We start from the raw sequence: 9740 nt of genomic DNA on the forward strand, positions 1-9740 counted from the left end.
TAGGTTGAAACGAGTAAAACAGCTCTATTTATTACATTCGGTAAATAAGAAAATCAGCTAAAATTCTTTAAAAACGAGAAAAATACTAAAATATGTAAATTAAAATGTAAAGGAAAAAAAGAGAAGTAAAAACAAAACTTGGTAGAAATGTCAAAAGGCTAAAAAGAAACCCAATTCAAACCTACCTCCAAACGCTGCAATAAGAAAACAGGAATGTACGATGTATCTGGCCATGGTTAATCTATGTTGGAAACAATTTTGGTCTCCGCCTTTTAAAGGGAGAGAACTCGTATTTTCCAGAGAGCAACATTTGTATGAGTAACGGAAAATCCATGACCTCAATTCTATAAAGTTAAGTTGTTTTCCAATCAGGCGATAGACCGGATGTAAATACCACGTAACAAAACTGAGTTTCATCAAGTATATATTTATATATATGGTATCTTTTAAGTACTTACGTGTGCATTTAGGATGAAAAGAGGGTCGAAATGTTATATATACTTCAAAACTATTTGATTAGTGTCAGTTATAATCATGTTAGTACTTTAGTCTTTATATCGTTCTACCATAGTCTGGGAATGTTTTAACAAAGAGGGCATGAGAGAACAAGCCAGTTATGTGATGAAACGAACACATCACTGTACTAGAATTAGGAAATGCATTTAAAATAAAAAGATATATCTCAACGTGTTAACTTCGTCCAATATGAGTCTGTACCATTATATATAAAAGATTTCTCTTTCTTTGTAAAATATTAAGAAATGTGTTTGTTCAAATTTTAGCTCGGTAATTATTAGCTAGAATGCAGATTTGTTTATAATAATGTATTTTAATATAATAAGTATACACTTCCTATACTCTCTTTAACTATTCCTACGCTTACAGATGAAATAAAGCCACTCCCTTAAGGTTGTCCATCATGTTGGTCTATAAAATACCCATTACACATACTGGATTTACCTAGCATAAGCCTACCTCCCAAAACGTCACCCGTTTACAATCTACTTGCGCTTTTATACAAGCACGTCCAAGTTGTCAGTTTAAACAGATAGTTTTAGCTATTCTGTGAAGATAGTATGTCCAGGGCTGTTCAGAGTGGTCACTACATATAATCACGAGCAGATGAGTTTAGGTCAAGTTTAACGACTTACCTAAGCACCATCCCTACATTGTACGTGATTCAACTAACCCAAATAGAATGGTCTCTACAATAATAAACAAGAGGTAAACGTGAAATTCAAGATAAAGTCTCCATATTATAAACACGAGGAAAACGTGAAATACAATATATAACCTCAATATCATAAACAAGAGGAAAACGTGAAATACAATATATAACCTCAATATCATAAACAAGAGGAAAACGTGAAATACAATATATAACCTCAATATCATAAACACGAGGAAAACGTGAAATTTAAGATATAATCTCCATATTAAAAAAGAGGAAAACGTGAAATACAATATATAACCTCAATATCATAACCAAGAGGAAAACGTGAAATACAATATATAACCTCAATATCATAAACAAGAGGAAAACGTGAAATATAAGATATAACCTCAATATTATACAAGAGGAAAACGTGAAATTTAAGATATAACCTCAATATCATAAACAAGAGCAAAACGTGAAATATAAGATATAATCTCCACATCATAGCACGAGAGAAAACGTGAAATATAAGATATCATCTCCATATCAAACACAAGGAAAACGTTCAAGATTCATGATATAATCTCCATGCAAAAGAAATATGAAAAAAACAATGCAGTATTTGATTTCTTTATTCAGTATCAAAATGAAATGTAGACACGCCAAACTAAAATTACACTACACTAACGTCCCGATGACATTTATATCAAAATGTTGGTATTTTATTTCGATTTCATTCTAATAAATTAGGCATTTGTTCAGACAGTCCATATCATATATCATTGACAGTATATAATTTGGTGGATGTCGTCTAACTGTTGACTTACAACGCAGTATATTTCATATAGTTAATTTATGAGAAGGAATGAATGATTGAAAAGGAGAAATTGAAAAAGAAAAGATGGTGCAAAATACCAAAGAGATGCCATTTTGTAAGAGAGATGAACTCAGGACTCCCAACCCTGGATTTTCTCAAATGTTGCTGGGGCAGTGAAAGACAGACTGTATCATGAGGGATTGTTATCACTTGGTCAGACTACAGGATAACACTGTGTGTACAGGAAGGAAGAAATATTCAGACGATTTATGTTACACATGTGTTGGTAATATTAGAAGTATCATAATAATATAAAATGTGTATACATAAAATCATTTTTATAAATAAAGGAATTTTCTTTGAAAGAGTGACTAGACCTGGAGTATCATAGTAACATATTGCCTTGACGACAGGTTACAAATGTATGGTTGTTTAGGTAATGTGTTATCCCTCATCTCTTAATACAATTACATGTTAAATTATCATATCGCATTGAATTTACTTCGGTTTACCTTATTACATAAGAACATATATATAACCATTGTTCTACCTTTACACAATCTATTTGTTCACGCATTTCTTGATTGTTAAAACAGATATTGAGTACAATTTCTACTGATGAAATTAACACAATTTTGATGAAGTTAATAACATTAACATTGACAGTAATAATGATGAACTAATATAGATAAGGGAAAATATCAAATGATAATGAAAACTTTAGGACATATTTTTGTGTACGACAATTTTAGCGGTTAAAACATATTGATGATCACAAACAAAAATCTTATTCTGACATTAACAAAATTTCCCTGAAAGAAATTATATTGCCAAACAAGTTTCCCACTGCAATATCTTTTCAAAGAAAGAAACTCTTGTTTTGAAATATTTTAACATATAGAAAACATTCTGGATAGTAACTGTTTTTGCCTATTCATGGATATTCCACTTTTTGTTTGTAAGATTTTGAGAATTGTAATTTCTGACTACTGTCTTTCCTTGTAACCACATTGTGCCACCATTAAGTCATCTGAATGGATATGCGTCGCTGGTCGGGTGTATTACATTCAACGGGTGTGTAGAGAAAGTCCATACACTTGGGTCTTTCATCATCACATTATAATACACATATAATACATTTTGATAAGCACTGCGTTATAGTGACATTAACAACACACTGAATCAATTTACTGTGATAAATATAATACTGGTGGAATGTAACAACATAAATTATACAAATAACATCACAACCAAAACCGTAAGTAAAGACATTTACCAACTTACAATGACAGTCACTACCTAGCAAACCAAACACATCTACAACTCATCATTTGAATATGTAAATTGTTTACGCATGAGTGTCAAATTTTAACATTTTAGTGCTTATCATTGTAATCAGATATTAAGATAGACCGTTCAAATAATGTAAGGGCTCTAAATCTCCACGTACAACAACAAAAACAATATATAAGTTATATATTTGAATCTGGGAACTGAAATATGATAGTTTTATATACATATGGATTCTACTTCAAATAAACGAAGAATGGGCTGTTTTCACATTATGATTTATGACATTCATTTCAAACAATGAAAACAAAAAACAAAAAATAACAAACAGACAAGTAAAAAACAAAAACATAAAAATGGTAAAAAAATGCAACTTTCCACGTATCGCCATTCTAAGTACGAGATACATCATCGATTATTTCATAAAAACACACATTTCATTTAAAGATGCCTTTCTTGATAAGTCATACTAGATTGTACGTACTGCTATGATTCAATATAAAAATAATTCAGCTACTGCTAAATAATTAAAAATATAAATAAAGCGAGGAGTTAAGATGGAACATCAAGCTGCCGATGAATAAATTACTAAACTTATGTTTAATAAAAAAAAACTGATAAGGAATTTGGTACTTTCTTAATTTCGACTTACTGTAATACAAGTGTACATATCGTTAAATATGACGTAATCGATCGCAGATTAAAATATATCGGATATATTTAAGTTAGTAATATACACGGTTTATTGTATCCTGTAAGAGATTACATCAAGGCGATAATACAACATACAGGTTATCATTACTTATTTTAAAATATCCAGGCGATAATATTCTTGCGTAAGTTACATAATGCTTTATCCGAATCTGGTGACGATCATTAACGAAACAAATGTACGTCATTACTGTTAAAAAGTCTCAAGTCAGTCCAACAAATTTGTCTACGTTACATGCATGTAAATGTATGCCACTTTTGAGTTTTGACTTATTTTTCTTGGTTAATTTGATCGGGAAGTGATCACCTTTATCGGTTTCTACTATAACGAATGTTTTCTTCTTGATGAAGCCGCATGATTTGTCCAATCTCCAAACCGCATTTTCCTTCCGACCAAAAAGCTGTTTCTTCCGTTTGTATACCTTCCTTCGTTTCTTAACAACAACAAAGGCTGAAAGGAACAATACATATTTTATAAACAATATTGAGATTATCCCTAAGGTAGTAATGTGGAAGCATCGTACTTCATTATTAGACACCTACAAATGTACTTAATCTATAAACAAATGTACGAATGCAGCATTTGAGTGTGTCTTGAATCATCTCAAAAAAGTATGATCGAATATTAGTTTATTCATAGCAGTGTCAAACACCACAACAGAGGTTGCAGTAGAAATTAACGACATTCTGAGTATGGACCATTTAACCCTTACCCTAACCCGGACCTCCCATACCTTGGTCTCGATGGAGTATTTCTATTGGTAACCCCTCCCCACCCCCAACCATTTAAGGGTCAATGCTGTTTGACGAATTTATATAATGGAAGTTATCATAATTGATATAAAAACACCATTCAGTATTTTGATTGTAAAAATATGTACCTTGTTTCCAGCATTCTTTCGCTTGTACCAAATTTGAAATAGTAAACCACTGCCGTCCTCCTTGACAAACGAGTTTTTTCTGCTTTCGTTTTGATTTCTTTGGGCAACTGTAGAAATTGAAAAAAGGTGTATCCGTATTAGAGTAAAATAATGCTGTGGAAGCATAAAAAGAATAAAATTGGACATATTACTATCGATTGGAGAAAAACATGATAATTTTAACAAGTTGATAAATAAATAAGCGATTTGTTTGACAAGGAATAATACAACTTATGGAATAAGATTAATAAGTTTGTACATCTATGTACTTATTCGATGTTTAAGGTACCTAAAATACAAAAAAGAAAGGGTGGGATTTTAGTATTAATAGACGTCATGGCTAATTGAAACCGTCATATCAGCAAAGTAAAATATTTTCTGTAAAACAAGAATCATTTCGTTGCAAACCTACGGTCGTTTAAATTCTGATGGTGATTATGAACTACAGCAACGGACAAGTAAGCCACAACAATGCATTAACGTCCTTCCTGGATCATGCTTACCACTTTCTGCGTCCTTTTGGACAGCATTTGCACGACGCTTTGATTGCTCGCCCCGCGCAGCACTTCTTAGTTTTCTTGGCGTTCCTTAACAGGTTTATTTTGTCACAACACAAGTCTTTATCGGCGTTCACAACTTTATCACCACAAAACGTGTCCGACAGTGAAACAACATTCCCTTATAACATTTTGCTGTCTTGTTGTCAAATGGGGTGCTGATGCAGCACTGGTTCTGGTTCGGGGCTCGTTTCTTCACTTGCTCTGTCTTATTGCAGCATACCCGAGTCGTTTCACGAAGTGGCGCGCCACCACAACATTGTTGAGTTTTACGTATGACTTTAGCTGCAATAAAAAAGGAACATGTAGTTAACTTGAATACTAATTAAATAGTGAATTTAAATACTAATTAAGTAATAACTTAAATACTAATCAAGTAGGTAACTTTAACAGTAGTTAGAAATTTAATGTTAATACTAATTAACGCTTACTTTAAGCGTGTCTAGAAGATCACGAAGACATCCTAAGCGTACACTTAATACGCTTTGTTTCATATCAAATGCACTGACCAGATATGTTATAATATCTCACTATGCCAGTGACGTAATCATTTCGTTCTAATTTCTAACACTATAATGCAGTTTATGGTGATGTTATCTGAAATCGACGACAAACCGGACACATGCCACATTGTGAAATATCACTTAAGTCATTTAATCAACTATGTTATTAACAACTAGTTTTCTTTATCTAGAAATCGAATCCGCCAATAATTGAGAATCCTCAGATATTTAAAGATGGCTTGTTTGACCATCATAAATACTTGATAGTGTATTTTCTTAAATGACATCCTTACGCTAACTAACATTAATTACCTCCACAACACTGCTTCCGGTTTAGACGATACCTGACTTCATCGTTACAGCATCCTAATGTACTGGCATCAATCAATGATGTCCCACAACATGCATTTTGTCCATATCTTTTTTCGTGGGAAACGTTATTGCAACATATCTTGTTGTTAGAATTTATTATTTCTGAAAATCAAACCAATGACAAAATAATATTTATATGTAAGATATATCTATAGCGAAAGCACAACTAAACTTAAATAGGAATGTTTAAACTTTCAATAAATAGCAAACCTAATTTGACTATATTAAAAACGGAAGCCTGCAAGGGAGACAATATTACGCAGACTGTGTCATAATGCATATAAGGTCTTAGTACATTGCCATTTATGCCATATATGCTGCGTCTCCTGCAGGTAGGGCGTAAGGATTGTACCTGATAACCCCGATACATAATTAATTTCAATAGGCGACAATTTGGATCTTATCTATACTCTTCTTTCTAAATAACTTTCTTCTTCCTAATGCCTCCGTGACACTGCCTCGTTTTAGATGAGCAATCAGCCCAGTTAAGTAGGCTTTACATCATGCCCTCTTGTCAAGACACACCAGCGCCTATAAAAATGGTAGTTTGTGTGCTTAAGTCGGCAATGCAGACAAGCCTCATTTTAAAATTTAAGCGGAATTGAAAAAGTATATATCCAGACGAAACAATCCGAAGACAATAGTTATTGTCAATGTCCAATATGGTCAGTTAATGGTTTGGGAAAGCGGTAATCCAAATATGGATTACAATTTTGCGACCTCTCGCGGGAACAGAGTTGGCTGTGAACAAATCAATGTATGTATGTTTTTGTACTAGAATAAATTAATGCAATTAAATAATCTAACACAGGCCTTGACTCATAATCCTATTCAATAGTCATTATTAAGAATGGTATAATTATATTTATATAATGTGTACATCGATATAAACGACATAAGGGACGTTCTTTACGATATATATAAATTGTGGGTTTAGAAATATGTACCTGATCCCTATAAATATGATATTTCTCCCTTACTAGGCCTTTATTTTAGTAATTTCAGTTCTCGTGAATGTCAGATATTGATGTGCTGTGAAGAACTGTACGCTCAGGAACTCTTTTGTGACTTAATGTATACATTTAACTTTAATTCTAAAATAAGATTTGTATGATTTATGTTCCTGAAAATTAGTTGGTTCACGAAACTGAAAAGAATGGCAGGCTAAGTCCTGAAGGTTGAGATGACAATAAAAAAAGACTAAATGAATTTCCATGTAGACTACATGTTGTAAAACGCTTGTTGAAGTACAATAATGTATATGAAATATTTTGAATGCCTGGTATGTTTAATCATATACAAAGTATACACCCTATGAAGGTACTCTCAGCTAAACATGTTTCCAAGTCTCCTGCCTACTTGAATGTCGTACATGTCGATGTCAAAAACCATAATTGCTATACTCATGGGCTAATTAGTTACACTTTTTAGTTAAATGAATCGTACTTTATATATCCTTGTCTAAGCTATGTACTTTATTTTTATTATATTTATGCCGTGTCATTATATGCGTCTTCGAATCTATATAACAGATCGATCACCAGAATGTACTGGTCCAAATGGCATTACTCCTATTACAATACCCTTAAAGTGCTTTATTTTATCCATGATATAATAAGAACAATACTAACGAGTGCTTTTTGTAACGGGAATAGTTACATATGCCCTCAAAACAAGGTTATGAGAAAAATGAACACCGCAGTTATTTTTGCTGTGCCATATTGCACCTATATACCAAATTCATTAAGTTTGGACAATATCTAAATTTCAATAACATTTCCAGGGCATTTTGCGAGTGGGACGGCTGATCGCCTTGTTTTCAGTATAATGTGATCAGATGGGGTCTTATTGGGTGTCTTCAGCAGTATGCTTCAGTCATAGGTGTTTAATACGCTCATTAGTCTAAGATAGAGGAATATGGAGAAAGGTAAGGAACTTCACCAATGTGCAAAATCGGGTAATTTCATTCAAAGTGCGACCAATTTTTCAATTGCGGCAGTTTTTCAAGAGTAGCTACGTCAATTCAATATTATCTTGAACTAAGGAAGCTTCTTACCTTTCTCTAATTATCATTTCCCAATCGATCATTGTCTAATGAACGTTGTAAACACCTAATGCTTCAGTGGTGAAGCAAAACCAAACCTGTATTCTGCGTATTGAAGTGTGAATTAAGCATTCTTTGAATTCTACATCCATTAAGATAACATTTGAGCACATATATATAACTAAGGAGACGAGAACTTACCTTTTCCACATAGTGTTTCGTTGTTTTGTAGAATCTTGTATCCAAGACAGTAATGAGTGTCGGACGGAGGGAAAATAGTGTGTCTATGGCAACACATATGGCCGGAAAGAGTTCGAATGTTAATCACTCCGCCATCACAGCAAATTTCAGCCCTAGGGTTGTATTCCTGATTTCTACAACGCTCATACCCATTGCGAACAGCATAGTCGTTCTTCACACAGTAATGGGTAACTTTATTGTATATTCCGTTCCCGCAGCAAGCAATGTTTTCCTCGCGATCAAAGAGACGATGTTCATTCCCACAACAGAGGTGACGTAAGTGATTAAATGTTCTCCTTCCACAGCATTTGATTTTCCCTGTCGTAAAAAAAGAATAATCATTAATTACAAAGACGGAATGAAAGGACATTTGTAAAAGGAGCAACGTCGATCCTGTATCTAATAAAATGTCTTATATACAATAATGACACATTTTATTTCGATCGACATAATGATTTATGGAGCTCTGATAACTGATACCGACCGAAGCCGGACCATAACATTACATTTCGGTATCAAACCAGAGAACACGCTGTTTTAGGCTCCCAAGCCGTTTGAAATTGCATCTTATTCTGTTATATTCATAACAGCGTCATAAATATCACATCTCTTATAATAAATGTATAATCAAAGAGGAATAACAACAATGCAGATAAAGAATATCGACATACAGTGACATCAATGTGTCGTATATGACAGTCTGTCGGTAGTGTCGGCTATGACGTATAACTGATAAAGAGATTCACAGTTTTATAATATCATCAACATTAATTATATGATTCTACCATCAACAATATTACAAACCATTCTTGCTTAACACCTTTCCTGACTCTTCACAGCAAAGTTCGGAGCTGTTGTTATAGAACTTATTTTTACAGCATCCAAGATATCGTGATCTCGTCTTTATCTCGGTACCACAGCACTCTTCCGTATTGGAGTAAATTGTATTTGTACCTGTTAAAGTATAGGAATTGAATTAATAGGCTTAAGTTTTCAGAACGACAAAATTCTCTCATATTTCAATGTCAGAGTTGCTATTTCTCAGGAATTGGAATTCGGACAAATATTCTCAAATGGATTAGTACTTGTAAATGAAGAAGCCCTGAGCCTTAACGGTAATCTGACTAAAA

This window comes from Pecten maximus, chromosome 3 (assembly GCF_902652985.1).
Source record: "Pecten maximus chromosome 3, xPecMax1.1, whole genome shotgun sequence".
Classification (NCBI taxonomy): domain Eukaryota; kingdom Metazoa; phylum Mollusca; class Bivalvia; order Pectinida; family Pectinidae; genus Pecten; species Pecten maximus.